Here is a 14,184-nt window from a genome sequence, read left to right as displayed (position 1 = left end):
GATAAAGCTCAATTATCTATTTTGAATTAATTGTTTTAGTTTAAAGACAATTTGGATTTCGAATTTTAGTTAGGGATTTTTATCCCTGTTTTTCTCATATTGTTGCAATACTTTTTTTTAATTATTAATAAAGTTTATTTTATTTTCTATTCAAACCAATTGCAATTTATGAGATTGAGCTTCATTTACTTTATCTTAAACCACAATTACCACATTATATTTATATGTTTGTATGTGTAAGTGTTTTTTTTATTGATGTAAATTCTATAATATTTATAACTCTTCATAGAGTTATATTAAATAAACACTAGAAACTATTTCTATGTTTATTAATAATTGTTAATTCTAATACAATTATTAAGAATTTGTTTAATAAAAGGATCTTTTGATCTGATAGGAGTGGAGAAAAGTTAAGAAAACTATGCAGTTCAACGATCTTTTATATCTAATGAACTCTGGATAGTATTCAACTCCACATAAACTCTATCACACTTAGAGAATCATGATCTTTACAACCTTTAAAGGTGGATCATAATCTCTATATACTTAGGGGTGGAGTTTATCCACAATACCCTGTAACACATATTTTCTTTAAACATGGATGTAATATAATGACTTAGCTATTATCAATATAAATCCTTGATCTTGATTGTATGTTCCAATTTAGTTTTACAGTTGTAGTAAAATTGATACCTACAAAAGTTCTTTGATAATTTTTCACACTACCTTAATTGAGTGGGAGAATTTTAAAATTCTATACCCATCTTCATTAGGTTGACACTTGTGATAAGAACTTAAGAACACTACTGAAAAGAAAATCTAACCATTCATGTGGATAGATATAACTTATCAAAATTATGAGAATAAGATAAAAGAACTCTAGTTTAGTCTATTCGAATGACTTGAACCAAGAATTCTTAATCCTCATAAAATTTTATGGTATCTTAATTTTGATTACTTAATCTCTAGTAAGTATTTTTCACTTCAAATACTAGTCTGCTATGTTCATTATTTGGTCTTAAAAGAAACTTAATGTTTTAGACTAATAAGTCACCACTAGATAACTCTCCAAACAATAAAGAGGTTAAAAGTATTATAACCAGACATCTGCTATTGAGTGGGAGCTATCTGAGATGTAATCGAATAAGGAAATTAGAAGATATTCAAGAAAGATTTATGAAAGTGATCTATATGTTAGATATTAAGGAATTGTATATCAGTTATCCTTGTATCTTCACCAACTCATTCGAAAATTATGAGATGGTGGTTACTTTGGGGGTGGAGGAGTTATTCTATAATAATTCAAGCTCTACCAGAGAAGATTTATAGCTTTGTACATTCGAAATTACCAGAAAATTATTTTACTGAAGAAAAGTCTACACTGTATTATCTCAATTCCATATTTTAAAATATGAGAGATGTGTCTTCTGTTTCTTCAGATGTACTTTTAAACAGTAATGATTTCAGTATCCCTTGATGAGTAAAGCATATAGTATAGGATGTTTCACAAACGTATTTATGAACTAGTTTCCAGAAGTTTGGGTGGATTCAAATATACTACACTTTATCTGAAGATCAAGACAACAGATTGATTTATTTGCACACTTTGTTTTATGTTAGTGCAAGTGGGAGTTTGTTGGGTTTTATGCCCTAAATAAAACTCTTTACAATCTGATTAGTCATCAATATAAGAAATTTGAAGTGATTTATGTTTGCATGAATTTTACAAGCTAATGGTTTAATATGTTTATTTCATTTATACACAAAATCAGTTAAATCCAGATCATATGTTTATTCACAATTACAGTATCGTCAACATAGTTGAATGTGATTGTGATCATATGAATCAAAAGACTAAGTCCCTGTTTCATCATTGTTTTGGATTTACACTAATGTGATAATCAGCGATGATGTGTACTTACACTTGAAGTAAGTGTTATGTTCTTTCCAGGACATTAGTAAAGTATACTAGTTTCGAATGGATGGAGTATACATTGGACTGGACGGATATTGCAACTTAGTTAAGATATTACAAACTTACTGTTATATCTTTCCAAGTAATTATCAGTAGTTGATCTTAAGATTAAAAGAATCTAATACCTGATATGCTTAGGCTCAACTCAAGAGTGTTATTCATGTTCTTTGATTTATTAGTTAAGCCTACTTTTGGGTGAGGGTGATACGTATATTTTGAGAACATGATAGTATGATTGAGTGGGAGTGCTGAACATAAATATGGAATCTATAACTTCTACTGGTGTATAGAAGTTAAGTGATGATTCCCTTCGAGCTTAGCTAAATAGAAGTAAATGGATGAGCTCTTGTTTAAGTGACTAATTCTTAGATCACTAAACACTATTTATAGGTAGCTAAGTGTTTTAAGGGGCAAAATACATTGAGGGGTGAGAACGGTAAAATTATCCCATCTCGATGTAAATCATCTATATAGAGGATCTTTGATCACAATAAGATTATAACAATGGTTAAATGAGATAGCATATCTATATCGTGGAACATATAATATGCTCTATATAAGTCTGAGAGTTCAATTCTAAGTTCTAAGTTCACTTATTGGAAGCTCAGCATATAGATCCATGGTCCCCATTCTAGTTGAGAAAATTCGGCTTGTAAGACTCAATAATTGATTTGTGATTAATCAATTATAATTTTAAAGTTAGACTATGTCTGATTTGTGAATTTTCACTAAGCAGAGGCGAAATTGTAAAGAAAAGAGATTCTAGGTTTATTTATTTATTAATAGACTTTATATGTCTAATTAATAATTAAATTAAATGACAATATTCTTTAATAATCTATTTTAGTTATTAAATAATTAGTTTTGGCATTTAAATGGTTAGAATTGGAAATATCTATAACCGAATTTAGTCATATTATGTATTCAAATAATTAAATATGATTTAATAAATAGATTTGAAAATAAATAATTAATTAAATAAAACATTCATTGGATTTATTTAAATATACCGTATAATAAAGTTTTGTACAAGTTTTTGATATAGAATATTTTCACGTAACTTTTCTAAAAGTCTAAAAAATATTTTATCAATAAACCTTTTTCTCTTTATCACAAAAGAATTAGTTCTTGCTCATGTGTTGAGAATAAATCAAGAACTTCATATACACTATTATCCAACCAGCCGACACTAGTCCTTCTGTGTAGCAAAATGTCTGGAAGATCAAGGTGTGAGTTTTGTCATTACCGTTTTGAGAATAACACTTGCAAAAAGAATCAAGGATACCTGATAGGCATCAAGAGGTAAATATTATTTTCATCTATTTAACTTTAGTTTAATATATATATGGTGATCTTTGGCATATTGTATGATGATAATCAGAACTAATTCTTCCGTTCCGTACCTAATTTAGTACAAAAAACCAACATTAACGTGTTCAAATTCAGTATTTTTGTATATGCATACTTAGGATGTTATATTATAATGTTATAATGAACATACTTGATTAGTAAATAAGATCTTGGTAAAATAAGTTCCAACAGGGGAAAGGCCCAATGGAGGCTTGAAGCAAGAGCGTTACACACTTCATGTTTCATCTACGGTTACTCCAGTTCTTTTTAGGAGGCTCTAACCATGTGAATTTTCCAAGATTTTTTGAACCTTTATTGCTTTCCATTTGAAAAGGCTACCTCTTTTAGATGAAATGAGACTAGCTCTCTTTAGTCCTTTTACCAATAAGTAGTTCTATATTGGTATTTCTGATTAAAAAAGGACAGCTACATCTCAAAGGAAGAGTGGAAGTTGTTACTGGTTGCAAAAGAAAGAGTCTGAGTGCTTAAAGAAAGAAAAGGCTTTATTCTAACAGAAGAAACTATGAGGGATTGAGATAATGTTCTCACATGAGGTCACTAGCATACACTTATGGAAAGTCTTGATTCAAAATATTGTTGAAGATTCTTTATTAATTGTCTTTCTTATAGTGTGTGAATATGAGGAGAGATGAGATGTCTCATCTTTATATTAAGTATAGCTCAATGTGAAGCTAAATAAATTGTTTCTTTGTTCAAATGATCATTGCTCAACTTATTAATTGGTTAGGTCATATTTTTTTTTCCTCTTTACAAGTTGAACGTGTTAATTCTTGAGATATATCATCTGGTATGTTTTGGTTGAAAATAAAAATAAATATCATTTTAGCATCATCAATAATATTGTGGTGATTTCATAGTCTTTTGCTTGGTCAATTTTTTTCATTTGGTTATATCTAATATCCATATATTCTGGGTCATAGTGTGTCAAAATGTGTAATATTGTGGTGATTTGGTAGTCTTTGGTATTTTTTTTTTTTGGCAACGAGGAGTTGTTGTTGCATTTTTTATTTCCATTCAAGGGAGTTCTTTGTTAATTTTTTAATTTTCTCAAGGGGAGCATTTAGTTTATGAACACGATGTTTGGCGTTGTTTATGCTCACTTAGGGGAGAGATAGTGTAGAATGTTTCTGTTTTATTTTGTAAGTTACTATTTTTTTCGTTACCTTGTTTGATTCAGATAGTTAGCTACTCATTATGATCGTTGATGGGGAGAGTAATTGCCTTGCCTTTTATTTTTAACTGTTTATGTAGTTTGAGCATGGCTAGTTTTATTAGGTTGTTTAGTTATTTCAATCCTTATTGTTGACCTCTCTTTTAGTCAACGACAATGAGTTAATTATGAAATGATTAGAAATGTAATAAAAATAGAGAAAAAACTAATAAGCAATAAAGAACACCAAGTTTTGAAGAGGTTCGACCCCTTCAGTATGGTAATAGCCTACTCCTCTTAGATTGTATTAACTCGAGAACAAAGAACATAGTGTTTCCTCTCTCAAAGCTCTCACAATGAAAAATCTCTGAGTATTTCTCTTAGATCTCTCTCTAAAACAATTCTCTCGATCCCCTTTACAGTTAAGCTAGATCACTATTTATAGGGGCTTAATGCATGAGGAAAGGTTTCCCTTTTGCTTACAATATCTATAATTGGAAAGGACATTTATTACATAATTAGAATACATGAAATGGGGGATTGAGACAGACTGCCATATCCCTCTAATTCAATCCCATGATTGTAGGGATTGCCTTCGTACTTGAACTTCACGATACCATTCTGAAGTAGTCAAGTCTTGGCACACAGCTTGGAAAATCAACCTCATTCTCTGCTCGGATAGTTTGCACTTTACCTTGCTCGGATAAGCAGACGTCGTGCATGCAGTTATGTTACCTGAAGCTCCTTCAGAATATCGTTCCGTCCACGTGCAAGAAATGTTAGACACGTGTCACTCGTACATGCTGCCACATCATAGTGCAAAAAATAGGATAACATTTGCCCCCAAGCCTTCGCGGGACTTCCGAAGTCGCATGGGGACTTCACTCAATCTGGATCCTAATCTGAACGGGTGACACGTGTTTGAAGTTTCTGTTGGTGAACCGACGTGATTCTGACTAAGGGTCTCTTCAATATTCAGCTCATTGATGCTAACTGACCTGTACCTCGAATTACTCCCAAAAAATAGCACGCTTTGATGGTTTCCCTTTTGGTAATTGAATGCTTAATATTTGCTTTTGGGGGAAAACAGAGGTATTTAAATTTTGAAATGATTGCACTTCCTCACTAATTAGCCTATAAATAGGGCAGAAATCCCTAACATACCACTTTTAGCATTTTTCATTCTTGAAGATTTCAGAGCAAGAAAGTTTTTCCTCTCAAATTATTTGAAGAATCTCAGGAAATGCCAATCAGTGTCATCCGAACAACTCTAAAGCTTCAAACAGTGAGTAAGTTCTTCGTCTCTTTCATCTTTTATGCTTAAATATTTGATATTCTGGGTTTCATTTGTAGAAAATTTGATAGTTCTTGAACTTGTTCTATGAAAACCGTAGAAAATCTAGGTTTAGGAGTATGAGATTTTGCCTATGTTCAACCATGTGGCTTGACTATTATTGAATTCTCATTTTGATTTCACGATATTCAGTTTCACTTGCCCATTCAGGGTTTAGTGAAAATTAACCCTTAATTCAAAGTTTTGAAATTCTGGGTTATAAACCTAATATCATGCAAAATCCCTTTTTTTAATCCTTCAATTGGGCCTGGTCGGTAAATTCCATTTGTTTTAGTTCGATATCCTGGCCAAATCTCATCTTGTGTCCTGCCTTTTGTAGATGAACCCTAGTGAGTTTTGGGGAGGAGAACATCATATCGACGAGGACCTTCTTCAACTTTTGTATGAGGACCATCCTCGTCTTTGTGCCAATCCGTTCTCATCAAGTGACGGTCTTAAGCTTTGAAGACTAGGAGATAACCAGCGAACATACACCTTCTCCAGAATCTGAGGTACAACACCATTATTATCCCAGCCAGATTGCAGGTGAAGGCTACAGATGTTTTGTTGGGTTTTATGCCCTAAATAAAACTCTATTTCAATGTAATGCATTTTATTCAATATCAATAGAGAAACCGAAGTATTTTTTCATTCATTCGTATGTTTTGGTTCATGTTATCAATTGCTTGTCTATTTGATTTATAAATTCATCCAAAACCCTTTCCACATACTTGATCCTGTTTATTGTGTTGTCAACACAGTGGAAAGTAAACATGACTATGTGAATAAAGATTCCTAGATTTATCAGACACGGGGTTTTACTGATATGATAATCTACAACAGAGTTTACTTGCATTTGGTAAAATGCTATGTTCTTTCCAGAGCATTGGTTAAAGTAAAGCTTGGGTTGGGTGCATGGAGTATGTATCGAAAGGGACCAATATTGAACTTTGACATAGATTTAATTAAACTTACCGTAATATCTTTTCAAGTTAATATCGCCTAGTTGATCCTAGATCAAATGATCTAAATCCTGATATGATTAGGCTCAATCTCAAGAGTGTTATTCGTGTTCTTTGATTTGTTAGTTAAGCCTACTTTTGGGTTAGGGTGATACGTACATTTTGGGAACACGGTAGTGCAATGGAGTGAAAGAACTAACATAAATATGGAATCTATAGCTTCTACCTGGCAAATAGAAAGAAAAGGATGATTTCCTTCGAGCTTGACCAAACGAAAATAAATGGTGGAGTACTCATTTCACATAGCTAAAATATCATTTACACGGGGTTAAGTGTTTTAAGGATAAAATACATTGTAGGGTGTCACGGTAATCTAATCCCTTTATAGTGTAGATAATCCATATATAGGATTATTGATCAAATTAGGATTATAACAATGGATAACTAATGATGTGCCTATATGGTGGAGCATATAGAGCGTTCTATATACTGAGAGTGCAATTCTAAGTTCTATGCGTGGATTCAATTAAGAATTAATAAGTCAGTGAATTTCGATTATAAATTCTTGATCTGCTTATTGGAAGCTCGATTATATAGACCCATGGTCCCCCCACTAGTTGAGACAATATTACTTGTAAGACTCATTTAATTGGTTTTGATTAATCAATTATAATTTTCAAATTAGACTATGTCTATATGTGAATTTTTCACTAAGTAAGGGCGAAATTGTAAAGAAAGAGTTTTTAGGGATATTTGTTAGTTAAGATACTTTGTATTGTCCAATTAATATATATGATAAATGACAATATTATTTAATAATTATTTATAGTTATTAAATAGTTAGAATTGGCATTTAAATGGTTGAATTTGAAAATTGGCGTTTTTGAGAAAATGAGATGCAGAAATGATAAAACAGCAAAATTGCAAAGTGAGGCACAAATCCAATATGCCATGGCCGGCCACTTTTATAGGGTTTATCATCTGATATTTTCATTATTTTAATGCCAAATAATTCAAACCTAACCCTATGTGGCATGCTATAAATAGATAGTGATGGCTTCAGGAAAAATAGACTTTTCACATCTTGTTTCCTTCAGAGAAAACCTTAGCCTTCTCTCTCTATACCTAGCCGCCACCTTCACCCTCTTCTTCTTCCTTGAATAATTTCGAACCGCTTAGTGGTAGAGTAGTGCCCACACACAGCAAGTAGTACCTCAATCATAGTGAGGAAGATCGTGAAGAAAGACATTCAACAAGAAGGAGATTCAGCATCAAAGGAAGGAGAGAAAGAGATTTAGGTTCAGATCTTGATAATACTCTGCAACAAAAAGGATACAAGGGTTAGAGATCTGAACGGAAGGAGACATTTTATTCCGCTGCACCCAATGTAAGGTTTCTCATACTTTATATGTGTTTAATTTATAATCGTTTTAGAAGTTCATATTTAGGGTGTTAATCAACATACTTGTGAGTAGATCTAAGATCCTGGTAAAATAAATTCCAACATGTTTTATCTAGGAGCTCAAGAAGGGGTGGAGGCAATATTTGTTGTCCAATTGGACATATATTGTTCGACCAGATATAGTTGACACTATACCCGTAGGTTGTCCAAATCCTACTACTGTAGGTACGTCTATAGCCACTTTTGCTGTGGCTGTTGCACGCACCAAGCAAACTATACGTAGATCTTCTTTAACTAACCCCCATGTGGCTTGACTTGCCGCAATGCTGAGCACAGAGCAGGCCTGGCCTGCTGCTGAGGAAGAAGACAGTGAAGGGGACGTTGAGGTCCAATAGATGGAAGATCAAGGCGAGGTCCGTCCTGATACTCCATCTGAAGCCGAGGAAAAGGGAGTTGCTCAGAGGTTGCCCTTTGCGGGATTCAACGAGGATGGGGAACCGGTGTCTAAGGCTGGTAAAGTTCTTGCGGAGGTTTAAGATTATCTCACAGAGGAATACAATGTTGGAATATATTTTACCATGATCTAGATTTACTAACAAGTGTGTTTTTAACATCCTAAACATGAACCTCTAAAACGATATAGAATAAACACATAAAAGGTATGAGAAACCTTACATTGGTTGCACCAGAATTAAATGACTCCTTCCACTCAGATCTCTAACCCTTGTATCCTTTCTATAACAGAGTATCACCAAGATCTGAGCCCGAAACTCCTTTAGTTGTTCGGATTCTTCACAGTCTTACACACTATGATTGAGGACTAACTTGGTATGTGTGAGGATGCACTCAATCACTAAGGCTCGAATTTGATAGTGAAACAAAATTAGAAGAAGAAAAGAAGAAGAAGAAGTCTCATAAACCTAGTTGTCAGAGAGAAAGAAAACTACGTTGAAAGCCTTTTAAGTATTAGTTGGATAATAAGACCTTTCTTTACTTTTTATACTAATTCACATAGGGTTAGGGTTGATTTATTTAGAATAAAAAAATAATAAAAATAGAGTAAAAATGGGCACTAGTAGCCAGCCATGAAGTGGGCCCTACACTAGTTAGATTTTTGTCATTTTTCTTAACTATTTATTTATTTTTCACAAATACCACTTTTTGCACTTTCAACACTATAAATGCAAAACTATTTATTTAATAATTAAAATAGTAATCAAATAAAATTTTCATTTATGTGATTTATTAGTTAGACTCCATAAAGTCTCTTAATTAACAAATAAACCCCAAAATCCTATTTCTTCACAATCAAGCCTTTTATAGTGAAAATTCAAAAACTAGATATAGTCTAATTTTAGAATTATAATTGATTAACTAAAATCAATTAACTGAGTCTTACAAGCAGTTTGTCTCAACTAGTATGGGGACAGTGGGCCTATATAATCGAGTTTCCAATAAGCAGATCTAGAATTCACTAAGTAAATTCTCTAACTTATTAATTCCTCCTTGCAGTACTCTAGAATTTGGAATTTCACGATATAAATACGCTATAAGATTACCCATTTGTTACTATCCCAATAATCAATGATCCTCTATAGATGATTTACATTGAATAGGGATTAATTTACCGTTACACCCTTCAATGTATTTTATCGTTAAAATACTTAACTACCTATAAATGATATTTCAGTGAACTAATAAAATCACTGAAACGAGTACTCAACCATTTATCTCTATTAAGCCAAGCTCGAAGGAAATTATCATTTGACGTTTATATCCGAATAGAAGCTATAAATTCCGTATCTATGATTAGCGCTCCCACTGCAACCATGTTCTTAACCTATATGTCACAGAAAGAACTATTTGGTCAACTTTAACGAATAGATTCAAGAACACAAATAATGGAATTGAACTAGAACCTAACCATCTCAAGATTGAGATCCTTTTATCTAGGATCAACTAGGTGATATTTAATTGAATAGATATTATAGTAAGTTTATCATATCTAGTTCAAGTTCAATATCAGTCCCTTTTAATGCATACTCCATGCATCCAACCCAAGCTTACTTTAACCAATGCCCTGAAAAGGACATAGCACTTATCCAAGGTGTCAGTAAACTACATTGTAGATTATCATATCAGTTAAACCCCGTGTACTGATAAATTTTAGGAATACATTTAATCACATAATCTTGATTACTTTCCACGGTGCTGACGACATAATAAACAAGAATATCAATGTGATAAGGTTTTGGATTAATTTATAAATCAAATAAACATATAAATGATCACATGAACCAAATAACATACTAAATAAGTAATGAAAATAAATTTGTTTCTTTATTGATAATTGAATAGAAAGGATTACATTGAAATAGAGTTTTATTTAGGGCACATAGCCCAAAAAACTCCCACTTGCACTAACATAAAACAATCAGTACATTTTAATTAATCCTAATTCAGTATGTGCTTTTCAAATGTAGTTACAGTCAAAACTTTGGTGAATGGATCACCTAAGTTATCTTTAGTATCCACTTTCTCCACCAGTACATCCCCTATTGTGACATATTCTCTAATGATGTGATATTTCCTCTCTATTTGTTTCCTTCTCTTGTGGCCTCGAGGCTCTTTACTGTTGGCTATAGCTCAAGTGTTATCACAAAGTAAAACTAGTGGTTTTTCCATTCTAGGAACAACACCAAGTCCTGTGAAGAACTTTCTAAGCCAGACAAGTTCCTTAGCAGCCTCGGCAACAACTATGTACTCGACCTCCGTGGTAGAGTCTCACGTTGTAGTTTGTTTGGCACTTCTCCACACAACTGCTCCACCCCCAAGAGTAAACACCATCCAAGATGTAGACTTTTTGTCATCTAGACAAGCCTGAAAATCTGAGTCGGTATAGCCTACGGGATTTTAAAAACCACCCTTGTAGACTAATATATAATGCCTTGTACTTTTCAAGTACTTCAGAATATGCTTAACTGCAGTCCAATGTTCCTCTCCTAGATTTGTCTGATACTTGCTCACAATTCCTACTGCATAGCAAATGCCAGGTCTAGTACATAACATTGCATACATTAGACTCCCAACTGCTGAAGTATAAGGAACCCTTCTCATGTCCTCTATCTCTTGAGGATCAGTAGGAGCTTGTTCCTTAGATAGACGGATACAAAATCTAGAAGGCATCTATGCCCATTTGGCATTTGTCATTGAGAATCTCTCCTACACCTTATCAATGTAAGTTGTTTGAGAGAGAGCAAGGGATCTGTTCTTCCAGTTTCTGATGATCTGAATACCAAGAACATAAGCAGCTTCACACTTATCCTTCATTTTGAATTGAGTGTCAAGCCATTCCTTGATGTCAAACATTTTCTTGACATTGTTGCCAATGATCAAAATGTCGTCAACATAAAGGACCAGAAGTACTACAACTTGATTATCCTTGAGTTGATAAACACAAGGTTCATCATCGTTTTGGTGAAAGTCATAGGTCTTGATTATTTCATAAAACCTTTTATTCCAAGAGCGAGAAGCTTGGTTAAGTCCATAAATGGACCTATTGACTTTGCAAACTTTCTTTTCATGCCCTAGAAGAACATAGCCTTCTGGTTGCTCCATATAGATGGTTTCTTCAAGAATTCTGTTAAGAAAACCTGTCTTGACATGTGTAGGGCACCCCCAATTCCTATAATTGCGTAAACTGGGTATACGACCATCCCATAGTTCTACAGGTGTCCTAGGGACTACTTTAGATGGAACAACATTTAAATGACACAGCCGTCTATATTGCATATCCCTAGAAGGACGTTGACAGAGTTGAATAGCTCAACATAGACCTAACCATTTCTAAAAGTGTGCGATTTCTTCTTTCTGCAACTCCATTTTTGTTGTAGAGTGCTAGGGGCAGTATACTGTAATTCAATTCCAAGTTCAATTAAATGATCTTTGAACTACATATATTCTCAAGCCCTATCAGTTCGCTAGATCTTTAATGATTTCCCTAGTTTGTTTTGAGCCAAAGCATGAAATTCCTGAAACTTCTCAAACGTTTCAGATTTCTTTTGCATTAGGTAAAGAAAACTTTATCTAGAGAAATTGTCAATGAAAGTGACAAATACTCATAACCTCCTCTGGCTTTTATATTTAGAGGTCCACAGACATCTGAATGCACTAACCCAAGAGGCTCTTTGGCACGCTCTCCCTTTGCAGAGAAAGAACGCTTAGTCATTTTTCCTTCTAGGCAAGATTCACAAACTGGTAATTCACCTAAGGCTACATTTTTCAATGGACCATCTTTGGTTAACCTGTGAAGTCTATCATAGCCTATAGGACCTAGTCGTAAATGCCATACATATGTTTCATCATTATCAATCTCTTTTCTCTTATAGTTTCTAGGTTTAGCAGCATTGAAAAGTTCGTTATTAAGCGCAATTTGTATGTCCGGTCTCAAAACATAAAAGCCCTCGTTCCATGTAAGCAACACATAATTGAAATCCATTACGAGAAATAGTGTAAATAGAACTAAGAAAATTCAATTGATAAAATTATTTTTGTAAACATGAAACACTAATCAAGTTTCTACTAAAATTCGGAATAAAGAAAACATTGTCTAAAACTAAAAATTTCTTTCAAAACTTGAGGCGAACTTTCCCTTAGCTTGGACCGATACTAATTCGCCATTTCCAACATTCAGTTTTAACTCCCCTGGATTTAAATAAACCCAAGTTTCAAGCAGCTGCAATGAAGAACAAACATGGTTAGTAGTTCCAGAATTAACAATCCAAAAGGATTTGTCATTCTCTAAAACACATGATTCAAAAACAAAAGTGTTACCTTCGTTCGAATTGTCTAGAAGTTTGGGACATCTTTCTTCTTGATGTCCCTTCTCATCACAATTTGAACATTCAAGAGTATGACTATCAATTGTTTCACTATTTGAACTTGAAGAAGCAGCATTGTTAGAAGCATCATACTTAATTCTTTTCCTCTTACTCAAGTCTGCAAAACTGGAGGGTGGCCTCCTTGCAGGCAAACTTCGCTCGTAAGCACGCAATTCTTTGTCCAGCTTATCTACGTCGAATGAGTTAAAATTGTTGACCATGTAAGATACAACCAATCCATTATACTCAGGTGGAAGACTATTCAGAATGAATTGAACCCATTGTTCTCTTGACCAATCCTTTCCCAGCAAATTTGCTTTCTGGAACTTCAGATTAATCATCATTAAGTGTGAATTAATGCTCTTACCAAGACACATTTTCACACTATAGAGTTCATTTGCAAAGGTCTGTACAAGGAGAGGTTCGGGTGTGGGTTATCCATTTTGACACTACAAATATCAATAAACAGAAATAAATTATTTGGTTCACTCAAATTTATACACAAGTTCAGAAAATAACAATTGAGTAAACATGTTTGCAAAAATACCAAAATAAAACATATTTAATTATTTTTCAAGGTTTCCAACAAACTGATACAGTGTCCCATTAAGGCGAGAGTCAAAGATATCATATATTGAATAGAGTAGTCAACTCATCTAAAAAGAAGAACATTCTAGCAACCTTTTATTCGATCGAAAAAAGAATCCGACGTTCTCCCGTTTAGGTGGACGTTTCTAAGAATAAAACACTTACAAATAATACTTATCTTTCGAGATTTTACGGCGTTAAATTGCTAATGAACGTTCATCCATTAGGGATGATTACTCACTAAAACAAGAACTATGTAGAACCAACAATGGAGATCGAATGTCTCATTGATTAAAGCTCATCATTTAAAATGTATTTTTATCTAATCACTTATTGTAGTCTATATATTTTAATAATAAAAATTACTTAATTCAAGTTTATCCAAAATTAATTAAAACTTAATTTTCAACTTTAATTTAATTTTCTAATTAATTTTTGAAAAATCCATTATAAAATATATAAAATTTGGAAAATGATTAAAATATAATAAAATAAATACTTGAAAAATATTTTATTTAAGTTG

This window comes from Cannabis sativa, chromosome 9 (assembly GCF_029168945.1).
Source record: "Cannabis sativa cultivar Pink pepper isolate KNU-18-1 chromosome 9, ASM2916894v1, whole genome shotgun sequence".
Classification (NCBI taxonomy): domain Eukaryota; kingdom Viridiplantae; phylum Streptophyta; class Magnoliopsida; order Rosales; family Cannabaceae; genus Cannabis; species Cannabis sativa.
The sequence above is the reverse complement of the archived record's forward strand: the minus strand, read 5'-3'. Positions refer to the sequence as shown.